This window comes from Microcaecilia unicolor, chromosome 7 (assembly GCF_901765095.1).
Source record: "Microcaecilia unicolor chromosome 7, aMicUni1.1, whole genome shotgun sequence".
Classification (NCBI taxonomy): Eukaryota; Metazoa; Chordata; class Amphibia; order Gymnophiona; family Siphonopidae; genus Microcaecilia; species Microcaecilia unicolor.
The window spans coordinates 19,426,054-19,441,064 of NC_044037.1; the positions used below are offsets into that span (position 1 = coordinate 19,426,054).

Genomic DNA, 15,011 nt, shown 5'->3' on the forward strand with positions numbered 1-15,011 from the left:
GACAGCAGGCAAGAGAATAATCCAGGTACAGGCAGGAATTCGGAAACCAGAAGACAAGGGGAAAAAGAAATAGCAACACACCGAAAAGAAGTGCTTACCTAAGTAAAAGCCGAAGCACTGAAGCAGAGGGAGAGCCCCAAGGAAATAGTGCTGGTGTCTGAGTAGACAATATTGTAGATATGGAGGTAGGAAAACCACTAGAGTAGGATGGTATAGTTAACTAGGTCAAAGGTGGCAGATAAGTCCAAAGAAATCAAGAGAATGTTTTTGCCTCTGTCTAAATTCACCTTGATATAGTCCACAAGACTGGTAAGAGTACGGTCATAGAATATATATAAAAACTACTTTTGTTTTGGGCGAAGAACATTGATTTTTTTCAAAAGTTGCAGAAAACCTTGTAGCAAATGGCAGGTTAGCGATGGGACAGTAATTTCTGCTGCCTTTTGTGAAAAAGCCTAAGGCTGATCCCTCCTCAATTTCAGTCACTTGTTTAGTCATCAAGTCATCAGCTGGTGGTGAACACAGAATGTAAGAAAGGCAGAAGAGGATCCATGCAAGAAGAGGAAGGCCTCATGGCACCTATAGCTTTAAGTAATTCTCTGCCCGACTTGGTTGTTTCCATTGAGCCTATCACACCTTAATTGGTGTACAAAATTGCAATATTGTAAGATGCTTGAATATCATTAAAGGAAGAATGCCTATGGATATTCTTGCTTTCTTGGAACTTTGTTTTTGGAGTGTTGTAATACTGCTTTCTGAGATATGTATATATATAGTAAAAAAAAAGGCCCGTTTCTGACACAAATGAAATGGGCGCTAGCAAGGTTTTCCTCGGAGTGTGTATGTTTGAGAGAATGTGTGTGAGAGAGAGAGAGTGAGACTGGGTGCGAGTGTGTCTGTGAGAGAAAGAGAGTGTGTGTGTGTGACAGAGAGAGAGTGAGACTGGGTGCGAGTGTGTCTGTGAGAGAAAGAGAGTGTGTGTGTGAGAATGTGTGTCATGGGCCCCCGGCCGTTCCCTCCCTCCCTCCCAGTTCCAGGGTTGTGCCCTCCTTCCCTCCGTCCTTCCATCTGTTTTTCCTCTTTCTCTCCCCATCCTTCCATCCGTCTACCCCCCTCTCCCATCCCGTGTCTCTCTCTCTCTATCCCCTTCTTTCCCTCCGGGCCCGCCCACCACAGACCTGCCAAGTATCCCGCGAAACACGCGGCGCCAGCTCCCATTTCCGGCCACTGCTGCTTCTCCTGTTGAGCAGCAGCGGCCGCTACAAAAACAGCTGTTTTTAAAAAGCAAGCGCGGTGCTGCGCTTGCTTTTTAAAAACAGCTGTTTTTGTTTGTGTAGCGGCTGCTGCTGCTCAACAGGAGAAGCAGCAGTGGCCAGAAATGGGAGCTGGCGCCGCATGTTTCGCAGGAGACTTGGCAGGTCTGTTTGGGTGGGCGGACCTGGAAGGAAAGTTGGCGGGCCTGGGTGGCGACCTGGGGGGGGGGGGGGGGGGGGGGAGCAGTAGCTGTGGTGACCTCGTGGGGGGTAGAGGAGGGAGCGGTGGCGACCATGGAGGGGTGGGCCAATCTGCTGTCTCCTTTCCGGTGACGTCAGCCAGGGCTTCGGAGCCTAGCATAGTCACGGAGACAGGCAGCAAGATTAGAATGTTGGAGGTGATAATTATTATAAAGGATGGATGTATATGGCTATATATACATATATATAGTAAAATATTAAGGAGCTGAAAAACTGATCAGTTTATTGTAGGCTTATACTTCTCATTGGTGTGCATCACAGTGTATATTAGTGTAGTGTAGTGCGGTCAGCTGTAACAGAGCTGCATCTGCATAGTTTTCCATTCAGTATTAAACAGAGGTTACTCTAGAGCACTGACGTTGAGCAATCTGCTGGCTTCACATAGGAAGTAAGTTGCTCACGACAGTAGTGTAAAGGTCTTGTTTTGTGAGTTTTGCAATATCTGCCAGTGGAGCATATTAAACAGTCATTAGAAAAAGACAAATTCATTTTTCATTGAAGCTATACTTTTCTAGAATTTAGCAACATATTGTTTTTAACCATGTCTTATGTCCTGAGTTTCTTACATATTTTAATGCTTTTTTTTTTTTTCAAAATTGTTTTCCAGAATAAACAGCTCCTACTTGTAAATGAATGAATAAAATCTATCAGAATTAATATGTGCTTTTGAGAACTAAAATTAAAAATTTGGTTTGTGCAGGTTTGAGTTGTGGGTTTAACCCGTGGTTCACCTTTACAAATTACTTTCTTTAGGTAACTGTAGCTTTTCAATTTGAGATTTGTGAGGCCTCGATTCCTGCTGTCTGTGCACTGTATTCTAGCCAGGACTGAGAGACTGATTGATAGAAATGTATTGACTGAACCTGAGGGATTAAGAACAGTCTGTTTCTGCATGCCTTAGTCGATATGGAATTTGTACATGGAACGCAGTGTCAAGTGCATCTCACCCACTGTATTATAGGAGAAACAGGATGAAAATAGAGTTATATTCAAATATAAACAACAAGAATTTCAAACAGAAAATTAGGTAGCCCTAGCCTTCACATAAAGGCATATGTGTTACCTTATCTGACAATTTCAGAGGTAAAAAATACCATGTTCTTTCTAGTAGCTCACCTCCAATAATCACCCACCTCTCTGCTTCAGGACTCAGACCTCCAGAAAATTTGGTTTTAAAACCAAATCAAGATTCCCCCAAAGATGATGTGGATCTCCTTATCTCATCTCGAGGTTATGATACTGGGCTGATGCAGAACCTTGAGGATCTGCACATGCTCGAGGCCCTACACCAGCCCAGCACCATAATCTCAAGACACAAGGTAAGAAGACTGATCTGGTCGTCGTCCAGTCTGCCCAACAAGATAAATTCATATGTGCTACTTTTTGTGTATACCCTACTTTGATTTGTACCTGTCCTCTTTAGGGCACAGACCGTGTAAGTCTGCTCAGCACTATCCCCGCCTCCCAACCACCAGCCCCGCCTCCCATCACCGGCTCTGCCGCCCAAACTCAGCTAAGCTCCTGAGGATCCATTCCTTCTGAACAGGATTCCTTTATGTTTATCCCACGCATGTTTGAATTCCGTTACCGTTTTCATTTCCACCACCTTCCGCGGGAGGGCATTCCAAGCATCCACCACTCTCCGTGAAAAAATACTTCCTGACATTTTTCTTGAGTCTGCCCCCCTTCAATCGCATTTCATGGTGGTTGTTGCAGAGGGCAGGGTGGAGGAGAGAAATGGTCATCGTGGGGAGGAGACCTTGAGGAGAGAAATGGTCATTACAGGGAGGAGGGCTGGAGGAGAAAAATGATGCCCATCCTAAAACCCAGTGCCCAGGTGATTATTAGAGAGAATACGGTATGTATGGATGTGGAAGAACCAAAGAGGATGATAAAACCTAATTTTTAGATAGTTATCTCTCTTCTGAGATAGAAGCAAAACATTCATTTTGATGTATAAACGAATTCATGTTTGAAACATTCAGATCAGATGGGCTTTCCTCCTGCAAAATATTTGTAACTTTCTTGTGCCCAGACTGCAAGAGCATGTAGTGTTATGTTCCCCAGCAGATAGTGTGAATGTATCGGTGTTGTCTGGCACGTAATGCAGGCGCCAGAACTACCCCAAGTTACAAAAAGAAAGAGCCTGGCAAGTCAGCCATCATCCGATCCCCACACCCTGAACTTTTGAATCCTGTTGTAGTAGAACCTCACCCTGAACAGATCCCCCCCCCTCCCCGGACTCACTTGAGGGTTTCCTAATAGTTCAATGGCACAGAACAGGAGTGGTCCCTCTCTGCTCCTACCCCACTGGCCCTAGGTGTCAAAATGGGACCAGTGGAGGAGTGGCCTAGTGGTTAGGGTGGTGGACTTTGGTCCTGGGGAACTGAGGAACTGAGTTCGATTCCCACTTCAGGCACAGGCAGCTCCTTGTGACTCTGGGCAAGTCACTTAACCCTCCATTGCCTCATGTAAGCCGCATTGAGCCTGCCATGAGTGGGAAAGTGCGGGGTACAAATGTAACAATAAAATAAAATAAATAGTGATAGTACTGCAAGACTACCACTAGGTGTCACTGGCACCATTTTGACAACTGGAGCCAGACGGGGCAAGAGCGGATGGGAACTGCTACCATCCCATACCATTAGACTACTGGGGAATGAATCTCTGAGTGAGTCCTGGGGGATGGGGGGGGGGGGGGGGGGGGGGAAGGTCGGGTTCTGATGGGGAGAGGTGGGTAGTCAGGATGGGGTTCTACAGTAGGGGAAAGGTTTGGGGTAGGGGGATTGTCGTTTGGACCAGTGGCTGCGCTACTGGACTGTCAGAAGCATGGTTGTATGTACCACTACATCAAGAGGTGGAGTTAAATGCAGCTGTGTTGTTGGCAGTCATGACAGCTAGTACAGGGCAGTGACCCATGTACTAGCTGTCACAACTGGCCATCTGTCACTTCCATGTTGCACCTCTAACTGTGTTAAGCAGCTAGCGTGGGTATTGTTTTACTGTTTTGGCTAGTTTTAACATGTGCAAACTGCTAATGTTTATTATGTGGTAAAACACACACTAGCTTCAAAAGGGCTCCTTTAGTAAATAGATTCAATTGAGAATAATGTGTATTCTCCGAGGACAAGCAGGCTGCTTGTTCTCACGACTGGGTTGACGTCCGCGGCAGCCCCCACCAACCGGAAGAAGCTTCGCGGGACGGTCGGCACGCAGGCCACGCCCACCGCGCATGCGCGGCCGCCTTCCCGCCCGTGCGCGACCGCTCCCGCCAGTTCCTTTTTTTCCGCGCCTGGAGAGAGTCGTGCTTTGCCGCTCTCTCTACTTCAGCCGCCGGATTCTTGCGATCGCGTATACGCGGATCGCGCTTCGTTAATTTAATTTAATTTCCTTTTATTATCGTTTCTTTTACAAAAAAAAAAAAAAAAAAAAAGACTGCGCGTGTGGAGCACGCGCTCCCCTTTTCCCTCGCTTCCAGCGGGGACGCCTCGTTGCGGCCTAGTGGCCGCTCGGTCGGCTAGTTTTTTCGTGGTGTGATTTTAGCCACCATTGCCGACTTTGACTTCGCCGACGCGATTTTTCCGTCGATGTCCTCGAAGGTCCCGAGTGGATTTAAAAAGTGTGGTCGCTGCGGCCGGCCGATCTCGCAGACCGACACCCACGCTTGGTGCCTCCAGTGCCTCGGGCCGGAGCACAATCTCAAGTTGTGCGCGCTGTGTCTCGGTCTCCGGAAACGGACTCAGGTTGCGAGGCAAGTTCTGCGGGACCGTCTTTTTGGAACTTGCGCCGGCCCCTCGACGTCGACCTCGACGGCATCGGTATCGAAGGCCGGATCTTCGGTACCGGTATCGATGCCCGAGACATCGGCACCGATGGCAGCGACCCCAGGAGAACAGGTCCCGTCGGCCCGCCGGTCCGCCGGTGAGAGTGGGGTTGAGAGGCCGCGTGGGCTGTCGGCCCCGGTCACTCCCTCAGCTCGTGAGCCACGGGACCGAACCCTGTCGGACCCGGTACCTCGAGACCGAGGGGGATCGACCTCCTCCTCCTCCATGCCCTCCGGCGCCGGTGACGTGCATCGAAAGAAGGACAAAAAGCGTCGTCACCGGACGCCCTCGGTGCATCCTGAAGAGGAGTCGACGCCGAAGCGTCATCGTCGAGAGGAGAGGTCCCCGTCGGTTGTGGAGGTACCGACGCGTCGGGGTTCCGGCACCTCGGTGCCGTCTCCTGGCTCCCAGCAGCTTCCGGCACCGACACCCTTACCGGCCCCACCGCCTTTCCCGGCAGCGGGCCTGGACGAGTGCCTCAGAGCCATCCTTCCGGGGATCCTGGAAGGGCTGATGCGCCAGGCTGTGCCGGCGTCGGGGGTGCTTGCGCCCCCGGCGCCGATGACTGTGGCGCCGGCGAGCTCTAGCCCGGCGCCGGGGCTGTCGACACCGCCGCCGCTTGCGGTGCCGGTCTCGACCGCCACGCAGGTGGAGTCCCCGTCGACGTCGATGGAGGGAGCTCCGTCCCCGCCGGCGCGGGAGTCCACTGCTCGACGACACCGAGGCCTCGGTGCCTCGACGTCGAGCCGGGCCCGGTACCGGACTCAGCTACATGAGCTAATGTCCGATACCGAGGATGAGGACTCGTGGGGGGAAGAGGAAGACCCGAGATATTTCTCCTCAGAGGAGTCTACGGGCCTTCCCTCGGACCCCACGCCGTCACCGGAGAGGAAGCTCTCACCTCCTGAGAGTCTCTCCTTTGCCTCCTTTGTGCGGGATATGTCTATAAGCATTCCCTTTCCCGTGGTCTCTGTGGAAGAGCCGAGGGCCGAGATGCTCGAGGTCCTCGACTATCCATCACCACCTAGAGAGTCCTCCACGGTACCGCTGCACAATGTCCTGAAGGAGACGCTGCTTCGGAACTGGGTGCGACCACTAACTAACCCCACCATTCCCAAGAAAGCAGAGTCCCAGTACAGGATCCACTCTGACCCAGAGCTCATGCGGCCCCAGTTGCCCCATGACTCAGCGGTCGTGGATTCTGCTCTCAAGAGGGCACGGAGTTCGAGGGATACCGCCTCGGCGCCCCCGGGGCGGGAGTCTCGCACTCTGGACTCATTTGGGAGGAAGGCCTACCAATCCTCCATGCTCGTGACCCGCATCCAATCTTACCTGCTCTATATGAGCATCCACATGCGGACCAATGTGCAACAGCTGGCGGACCTGGTCGATAAGCTCCCGCCGGAGCAGTCCAGGCCATATCAGGAGGTGGTCAGGCAGCTGAAGGCGTGCAGAAAGTTCCTGTCCAGGGGGATTTTTGACACCTGTGACGTGGCATCTCGTGCTGCGGCCCAAGGTATAGTGATGCGCAGGCTCTCATGGCTGCGTGCCTCTGACCTGGACAACCGCACCCAGCAGAGACTGGCTGACGTCCCTTGCCGGGGGGATAATATTTTTGGCGAGAAGGTCGAGCAGATGGTTGACCAACTGCATCAGCGGGAAACCGCTCTCGACAAGCTCTCCCACCGGGCGCCTTCAGCACCCGCCCCCGCGGGCGGGCGTTTTTCCCGGGCTCGGCAGGCTGCACCCTATTCTTTTGCGAAGCGTAGGTACAACCAGCCGGCCCGAAGGCCTCGTCAGGCACAGGGACAGCCCCAGCGCGCTCGTTCCCGTCAACAGCGTGCGCCTAAGCAGCCCCCTGCGCCTCCACAGCAAAAGCCGGGGACGGGCTTTTGACTGGATCCACGGGAACATAGCCGCCCTACAAGTGTCCGTACCGGACGACCTGCCGGTCGGAGGGAGGTTAAAATTCTTTCACCAAAGGTGGCCTCTCATAACCTCCGACCAGTGGGTTCTCCAAATAGTGCGGTGCGGATACGCCCTGAATTTGACCTCCCTGCCTCCAAATTGTCCTCCGGGAGCTCAGTCTTTCAGCCCCCATCACAAGCAGGTACTTGCAGAGGAACTCTCCGCCCTTCTCAGCGCCAATGCGGTCGAGCCCGTACCACCCGGGCAGGAAGGGCAGGGATTCTATTCCAGGTACTTCCTTGTGGAAAAGAAAACAGGGGGGATGCGTCCCATCCTAGACCTGAGAGGCCTGAACAAATTCCTGGTCAAAGAAAAGTTCAGGATGCTTTCCTTGGGCACCCTTCTGCCAATGATTCAGAAAAACGATTGGCTATGTTCCCTGGATTTAAAGGACGCATACACTCACATCCCGATACTGCCAGCTCACAGACAGTATCTCAGATTCCGCCTGGGCGCACGGCACTTTCAGTATTGTGTGCTGCCCTTTGGGCTCGCCTCTGCCCCACGAGTGTTTACAAAGTGCCTCGTGGTGGTAGCGGCCTACCTACGCAAGCTGGGAGTGCACGTGTTCCCATATCTCGACGATTGGCTGGTCAAGAACACCTCGGAGGCAGGAGCCCTCCGGTCCATGCAGTGCACTATTCAACTTCTGGAGCTGCTGGGGTTTGTGATAAATTACCCAAAGTCCCATCTCCAGCCAACTCAGTCTCTGGAATTCATAGGAGCGCTGCTGAATTCCCAGATGGCTCAGGCCTACCTTCCCGAAGCGAGGGCCACCAATCTCTTGGCCCTGGCTTCGCAGACCAGAGCGTCTCAGCAGATCACAGCTCGGCAGATGTTGAGACTTCTGGGTCATATGGCCTCCACAGTTCATGTGACTCCCATGGCTCGTCTTCATATGAGATCTGCTCAATGGACCCTAGCTTCCCAGTGGTTCCAAGCCACCGGGAATCTAGAGGATGTCATCCGCCTCTCCACCAATTGCCGCACTTCACTGCTCTGGTGGACCATACGGACCAATTTGACCCTGGGACGTCCATTCCAAATTCCGCAGCCCACGAAAGTGCTGACGACGGATGCATCTCGCCTGGGGTGGGGAGCCCATGTCGATGGGCTTCACACCCAGGGTCTGTGGTCCCTCCAGGAAAAGGATCTGCAGATCAACCTCCTGGAGCTCCGAGCGATCTGGAACGCACTGAAGGCTTTCAGAGATCGGCTGTCCTGCCAAATTATCCAAATTCGGACAGACAATCAGGTTGCAATGTATTACGTCAACAAGCAGGGGGACACCGGATCTCGCCCCCTGTGTCAGGAAGCCGTCGGTATGTGGCGTTGGGCGTGTCGGTTCGGCATGCTTCTCCAAGCCACGTACCTGGCAGGCGTAAACAACAGTCTGGCCGACAGACTGAGCAGAGTCATGCAACCGCACGAGTGGTCGCTCCATTCCAGAGTGGTACGCAAGATCTTCCGAGAGTGGGGCACCCCCTCGGTGGATCTTTTCGCCTCTCAGACCAACCACAAGCTGCCTCTGTTCTGTTCCAGACTTCAGACACACGGCAGGCTAGCGTCAGATGCCTTTCTCCTTCATTGGGGTACCGGCCTCCTGTATGCTTATCCTCCCATACCTTTGGTGGGGAAGACCTTACTGAAGCTCAAGCAAGACCGCGGCACCATGATTCTGATAGCGCCCTTTTGGCCCCGTCAGATCTGGTTCCCTCTTCTTCTGGAGTTGTCCTCCAAAGAACCGTGGAGATTGGAGTGTTTTCCGACTCTCATTTCGCAGAACGACGGAGCGTTGCTGCACCCCAACCTTCAATCCCTGGCTCTCACGGCCTGGATGTTGAGGGCGTAGACTTCGCTGCGTTGGGTCTGTCTGAGGGTGTCTCCCGGGTCTTGCTTGCCTCTAGGAAGGATTCCACTAAAAAGAGTTACTTTTTCAAGTGGAGGAGGTTTGTCGTTTGGTGTGAGAGCAAGGCCCTAGAACCTCGTTCTTGCCCTGCACAGAACCTGCTTGAATACCTTCTGCACTTATCAGAGTCTGGCCTCAAGACCAACTCAGTAAGGAATCACCTTAGTGCGATTAGTGCTTACCATTATCGTGTGGAAGGTAAAGCCATCTCTGGAGAGCCTTTAGTCGTTCGATTCATGAGAGGCTTGCTTTTGTCAAAGCCCCCTATCAAGCCTCCTACTGTGTCATGGGATCTCAACGTCGTCCTCACCCAGCTGATGAAACCTCCTTTTGAGCCACTGAATACCTGCCATCTGAAGTACTTGACCTGGAAGGTCATTTTCTTGGTGGCAGTTACTTCAGCTCGTAGGGTCAGTGAGCTTCAAGCCCTAGTAGCTCATGCTCCATATACTAAATTTCATCACAACAGAGTAGTGCTCCGCACTCACCCAAAGTTCCTGCCGAAGGTGGTGTCGGAGTTCCATCTTAACCAGTCAATTGTCTTGCCAACATTCTTCCCCAGGCCGCATACCCGCCCTGCTGAACGTCAGTTGCACACATTGGACTGCAAGAGAGCATTGGCCTTCTACTTGGAGCGGACACAGCCCAACAGACAGTCCGCCCAATTGTTTATTTCTTTCGACCCTAACAGGCTAGGGGTCGCTGTCGGGAAACGCACCATCTCCAATTGGCTAGCAGATTGCATTTCCTTCACTTACGCCCAGGCTGGGCTGACTCTTGAGGGTCATGTCACGGCTCATAGTGTCAGAGCCATGGCAGCGTCGGTGGCCCACTTGAAGTCAGCCACTATTGAAGAGATCTGCAAGGCTGCGACGTGGTCATCTGTCCACACATTCACATCCCATTACTGCCTCCAGCAGGATACCCGACGCGACAGTCGGTTCGGGCAGTCGGTGTTGCAGAATCTGTTTGGGGTGTAAATCCAACTCCACCCTCCAGGACCCGAATTTATTCTGGTCAGGCTGCACTCTCAGTTAGTTGTTCTTCGTAGGTCAATTTCTGTTGTACCCTCGCCGTTGCGAGGTTCAATTGACCTGGGTTATTGTTTTGAGTGAGCCTGAGAGCTAGGGATACCCCAGTCGTGAGAACAAGCAGCCTGCTTGTCCTCGGAGAAAGGGTATGATACATACCTGTAGCAGTTGTTCTCCGAGGACAGCAGGCTGATTGTTCTCACCTACCCTCCCTCCTCCCCTTTGGAGTTGTGTGTTTCATATTTTATTGCTTGTCATTCAACTGGCGGGAGCGGTCGCGCACGGGCGGGAAGGCGGCCGCGCATGCGCGGTGGGCGTGGCCTGCGTGCCGACCGTCCCGCGAAGCTTCTTCCGGTTGGTGGGGGCTGCCGCGGACGTCAACCCAGTCGTGAGAACAATCAGCCTGCTGTCCTCGGAGAACAACTGCTACAGGTATGTATCATACCCTTTATGCCTGAGGCAGTGGTGGGTGACATAACTTGCCCAAGGCTACAATAAGCTTTTTTTTTTTTTTTTTTTTAATTATGTTTCTGGTTCTGTAATTATCCAGATTGTTATCGGCTTCTTAAACTGTTACCCCACTCTGAACCTTGATTTAGGGATAAACTGGGTTATGAATAGTTCACATAACCACCTAAATCTAGCATACAGCTCTAAATTTCATGTTGTCCACCACCTTGGGTGAATTTCTTCATAAAGGTGGTTAAATATATATCTCCATTTATTTATGTTACTTTCAGCAAATGCTCCTGCACCATGAAAACATTGATGAATGCAGGTTTTTAAAAATGATTTATTATTGGATTTTTGATATAGTGCCTCTCAGTGGTACAGCCGAAGCGGTTTACTTCTTTCAAAGAGAACCCCTAATACGTTGAAAAGTAACCATTTATATTTACAATTTATAAGCACCTAATAATAGAAGTACTAATTATAATACTAAAAGTGCCTGATTATAACTGGAAAGCCTTTTATTAATTTATTTTTCTTCCAGTTTTTCTATCTTTTTGCCCTCTTGGCCCTTTCCCTGCTGACGAATGTACAAGTGTAAGGACTTTCCCAATAGTTCTGTTGTAAAAGTAGGTGTGGTTCCTTGCCTTATAAGTCAGTCCCTGGCTGTTTGCAGCTTCAAGCTTCCGTGTGAGCCAGCTCCGGCAGAGGGATTGGGTGAGTTGAGAGTGGTGCTGCTGTGCAGGCCATGCCTTCTAAACTCTGCTCTCTTTTCTGTGTGTGTCGTATATTTGTCTTCAAAGCTTTTGTACTTTTATGTAGATGAGATTCATAAAATGTTTAAATACTTTTTTTTTATCATTATTTTAGAGCTAGCAATTTTATTTTATTCCTCTTACTAGTGAGATCTATAAAGCTGTTGAATCACTGATGGATAAGAAGTGTTCTGTAACCATGTGGCTACATTTGACATGTGAGGATTTTGCTTGTGATTTTCTTAAAACACGTTGCACTCTCTAGATTGTTGAATGAATCTTGCTTTTCTCTGAATTCCAGAAACCTTTTTTTTTTCTTCTGTTTATCCCAAAGTGACTTTATGGAAAAAAGTGTTTATAGAATTACATTAGAATGTAACATTTTTTTTAAATATATCTAGAATAGGATATGAGTCAGCTTACCAGCAGTGTATCTGATTAAAATGTGTACTAGTCATTTCCTAACAAATTGATGACTATATTAACAAAAAAAAGTACAACACCCATAATTTTTTTTTTTTAACTTCACACTGCTTGGTTATAGCAACTTTATTTTTGCATGATTAAAATAAGTACATAACCAAAAATTTAAGCATGCCAAGCAGGTAGTTAAATTTAGCTTTGTGGCTTACGCTCTTATCACCAGTAGACTGGACTAATACATCTCTCAAAAAAAGAAAATTATAATAGTCTGAAGGTGAAAAGTTTCAACTAATTCAAAATACAGCTGCACCTGTTGATTGGCCTGAAAAGATGTGATCCTATCACTCCTGTGCTTAATTACATACTTTGTTGTGTGTGGAAGCTTGATCTACGTTTAAGATCTTGTGTATTGTCTTTCATGCTTGGTGTAGTGGCAAGACATGATATTTAGCTTGCTCTTTGTGAAATCTTCTCAGGTCACTTTACTGGCTTCCAATCAGATACCGCTTACAGTTCAAGCTTCTCCTTCTTACCTATAAATGCACTCAGTCTGCTGCCCCTCACTATCTTTCTACCCTCATCTCCCCTTACGTTCCCGCCCGTAACCTCCGTTCACAGGATGAATCCCTCCTCTCAGTACCCTTCTCCACCACCGCCAACTCCAGGCTCTGCTCATTCTGCCTCGCCTCACCCTATGCTTGGAATCAACTTCCTGAGCCCTTACGCCAAGCCCCCTCCCTACCCATCTTCAAATCCTTGCTCAAAGCCCACCTCTTCAATGTTGCCTTCGGCACCTAACCTTTATACCTTTCAGGAAATCTAGACTGCCCCTATTTGACTGACTGTGTACATTTGTCCTTTAGATTGTAAGCTCCTTTGAGCAGGGACTGTCCTTCTATGTTAAATTGTACAGCGCTGCATAACCCTAGTAGCGCTTTAGAAATGTCAAGCAGTAGTAGTAGTTGATGTTCTATGTTTGTGCAGCGCTGCGTACGCCTTGTAGCGCTATAGAAATGCTAAATAGTAGTAGTAGTAGTAGTTGATGTTCTATGTTTGTGCAGCGCTGCGTACGCCTTGTAGCGCTATAGAAATGCTAAATAGTAGTAGTAGTAGTAGTTGATGTTCTATGTTTGTGCAGCGCTGCGTACGCCTTGTAGCGCTATAGAAATGCTAAATAGTAGTAGTAGTTATCTGTGTAAATCTAAAAGGGACTGCTTTGACCTTGTTGTTGTAGCTTGTCATTGTGGAATTTTCTTCTATAGAAATTTAAAAGTGTTTAAAAACATTTTTTTGAAAACATACAAAACGCATGCTTGTTTACATAATACTTAGGAAAAGACTGTTTTTACTTTGTTTTTGTTGCTGCTGTGAGAGTCCTATGTTTGTTTTTTTGTTTACGGCTTTATTACTATGCATCAGCATAACTCAATATATGGTGCTAAAAATTGTGTGCACAAATTTGGGCATGCCTCCAATTTATATGCGCAATGTAATTGCCAAATGAGCCAATTAGCACTGATTGATTTTTAGCACCTAATTAGCATCAATTTAAATTTATGTGCACATCTTGAGGTGCCGGGATCTGCGTATAAACTTTACGCACAAGCTGAAAAGGGTGTGCAGCCTTGGGAGGGGCATTCCTGGAATTTGCATGCAGTGTTACAGAATAAGGGAGATAATGTGCCTAATTTAGGCATGAGAATTTACACCAGTTTCTAGCTGTGTATTTGGGTGCAGAACCCGGCGTCAAGTGCTATTCTATAAATGACATTCAACTCTGAGCACCATTTAGAGAATAGTGCTTAGTTCTAACTTTTATTGGCACCAATTTTTTTTTTTAGTGCTATAAAATATAAAATTTAGTGCCAAATGAATAAATGGATTGGAATAATTTGGGGTGAAAGCCTTTTTTTTTTTTTTTTTCTTTACATAAATGCTACAAAGTAAATTAGTAATGCATTTGGAGCTTAAGATTTCAATATTTCATCCATATTTATTCTGCATTTCATTTTTGCCTCTAGCACAAAGTGACAGATACCTGTATCATAGCATTTCCCAACCCGTGGTGGGAGGCAGGGCTGGTGGTTGGGAGGCGGGGATAGTGCTGGGCAGACTTGTACGGTCTGTGCCTGGAGGGGGACAGGTGCAGATCGGGGTGGGGTGTGCACGGGAGGTGGCACATGTGGGTTTGTCTTGTTGGGCAGACTGGATGGACCGCGCAGGTCTTTTTCTGCCGTCATCTACTATGTTACTATGTTACTATGTGTCCTGGAGGCATAACTGTGCAGTTGTGAGTTCTCAGAATTGCCACAATGAATGTGTAAGAGTTGCATATTTTGGAGGCCCAGCGTATGCAAAGCTATTTTATGCACATTCATTGTGGTAACCCTGAATACGTGGCTGGCGAGTACACCTCCAGGAGAGGATTAGGAAGTGCCAACTTAGATAGAAGCACTGGTTTCAGCCTAGTAGCAGCTTATTGCTTTACCTTCCTCCCATCTCTTTTGTTTTGGTTTGACTCTTATTAAGTTGTATTTATAATTGTCATAAATTAAACAGCCAGCACATAGGTCCAGATTCTGTATATGGCGCCTAGAAAATCTGCGCAAAAAAACATTTCCGCCTAAGTGTATTCTATCGGCACCTAGATTTAGGCACGGTATATAAAATATGCTTAGTTGATATCCTATCACCTAAAACTACGCTCCTCCATTTACACCATTGAAAACATAGCGTAAATCCCGGCACGTAGATTTAGACACAGAGGGCCAGATTCTATAGCAATGCGTGTGAATTTTGGAACGCCCATTTTCCTGCCCATAACCCCCCTCCTTTTTTGCCTGCATGCATTAATATTTAGGCGGTGTGTTACAGAATACGCTTAGGGAGCTTTGTGTATAAATTCTAATTATTGCAAATTAGTGCGCATTATTGCTTATTAAGTACGGTTAACACTGATTGGCTTGTTAAGTGAATTAAGTTCCGTGCGTTGTTACAGAAAACCCTTGGATTTCGGCACAGATCTCTAGGCGCAATATAGAATCCGGGGGTTAATGACTCAAACCATGGCTTATGGCCTCTCCAGTGATCTATTTGTGCATTTTTTTTTTTTTGTCATAAGCCCAAATTGGGAAGAA

The 15,011-nt window shown here is 48.6% G+C and overlaps 1 protein-coding gene across 3 annotated transcripts in view; it reads left to right on the forward strand.

The window, feature by feature from the left end:
• Positions 1–15,011, forward strand: part of ACSL4 (acyl-CoA synthetase long chain family member 4) — a 129,051-nt gene that overhangs the window by 43,668 nt on the left and 70,372 nt on the right. The window contains exon 1 of one of the 3 annotated variants that reach the window (XM_030210929.1): positions 11,379–11,413. The exons of the other annotated variants lie outside the window; for them this stretch is intronic. The gene's annotated coding sequence lies outside the window, so the exon portion shown is untranslated. Of the gene's footprint in view, positions 1–11,378; positions 11,414–15,011 lie in introns of those variants that run through there. 3 annotated transcript variants of the gene reach the window in all.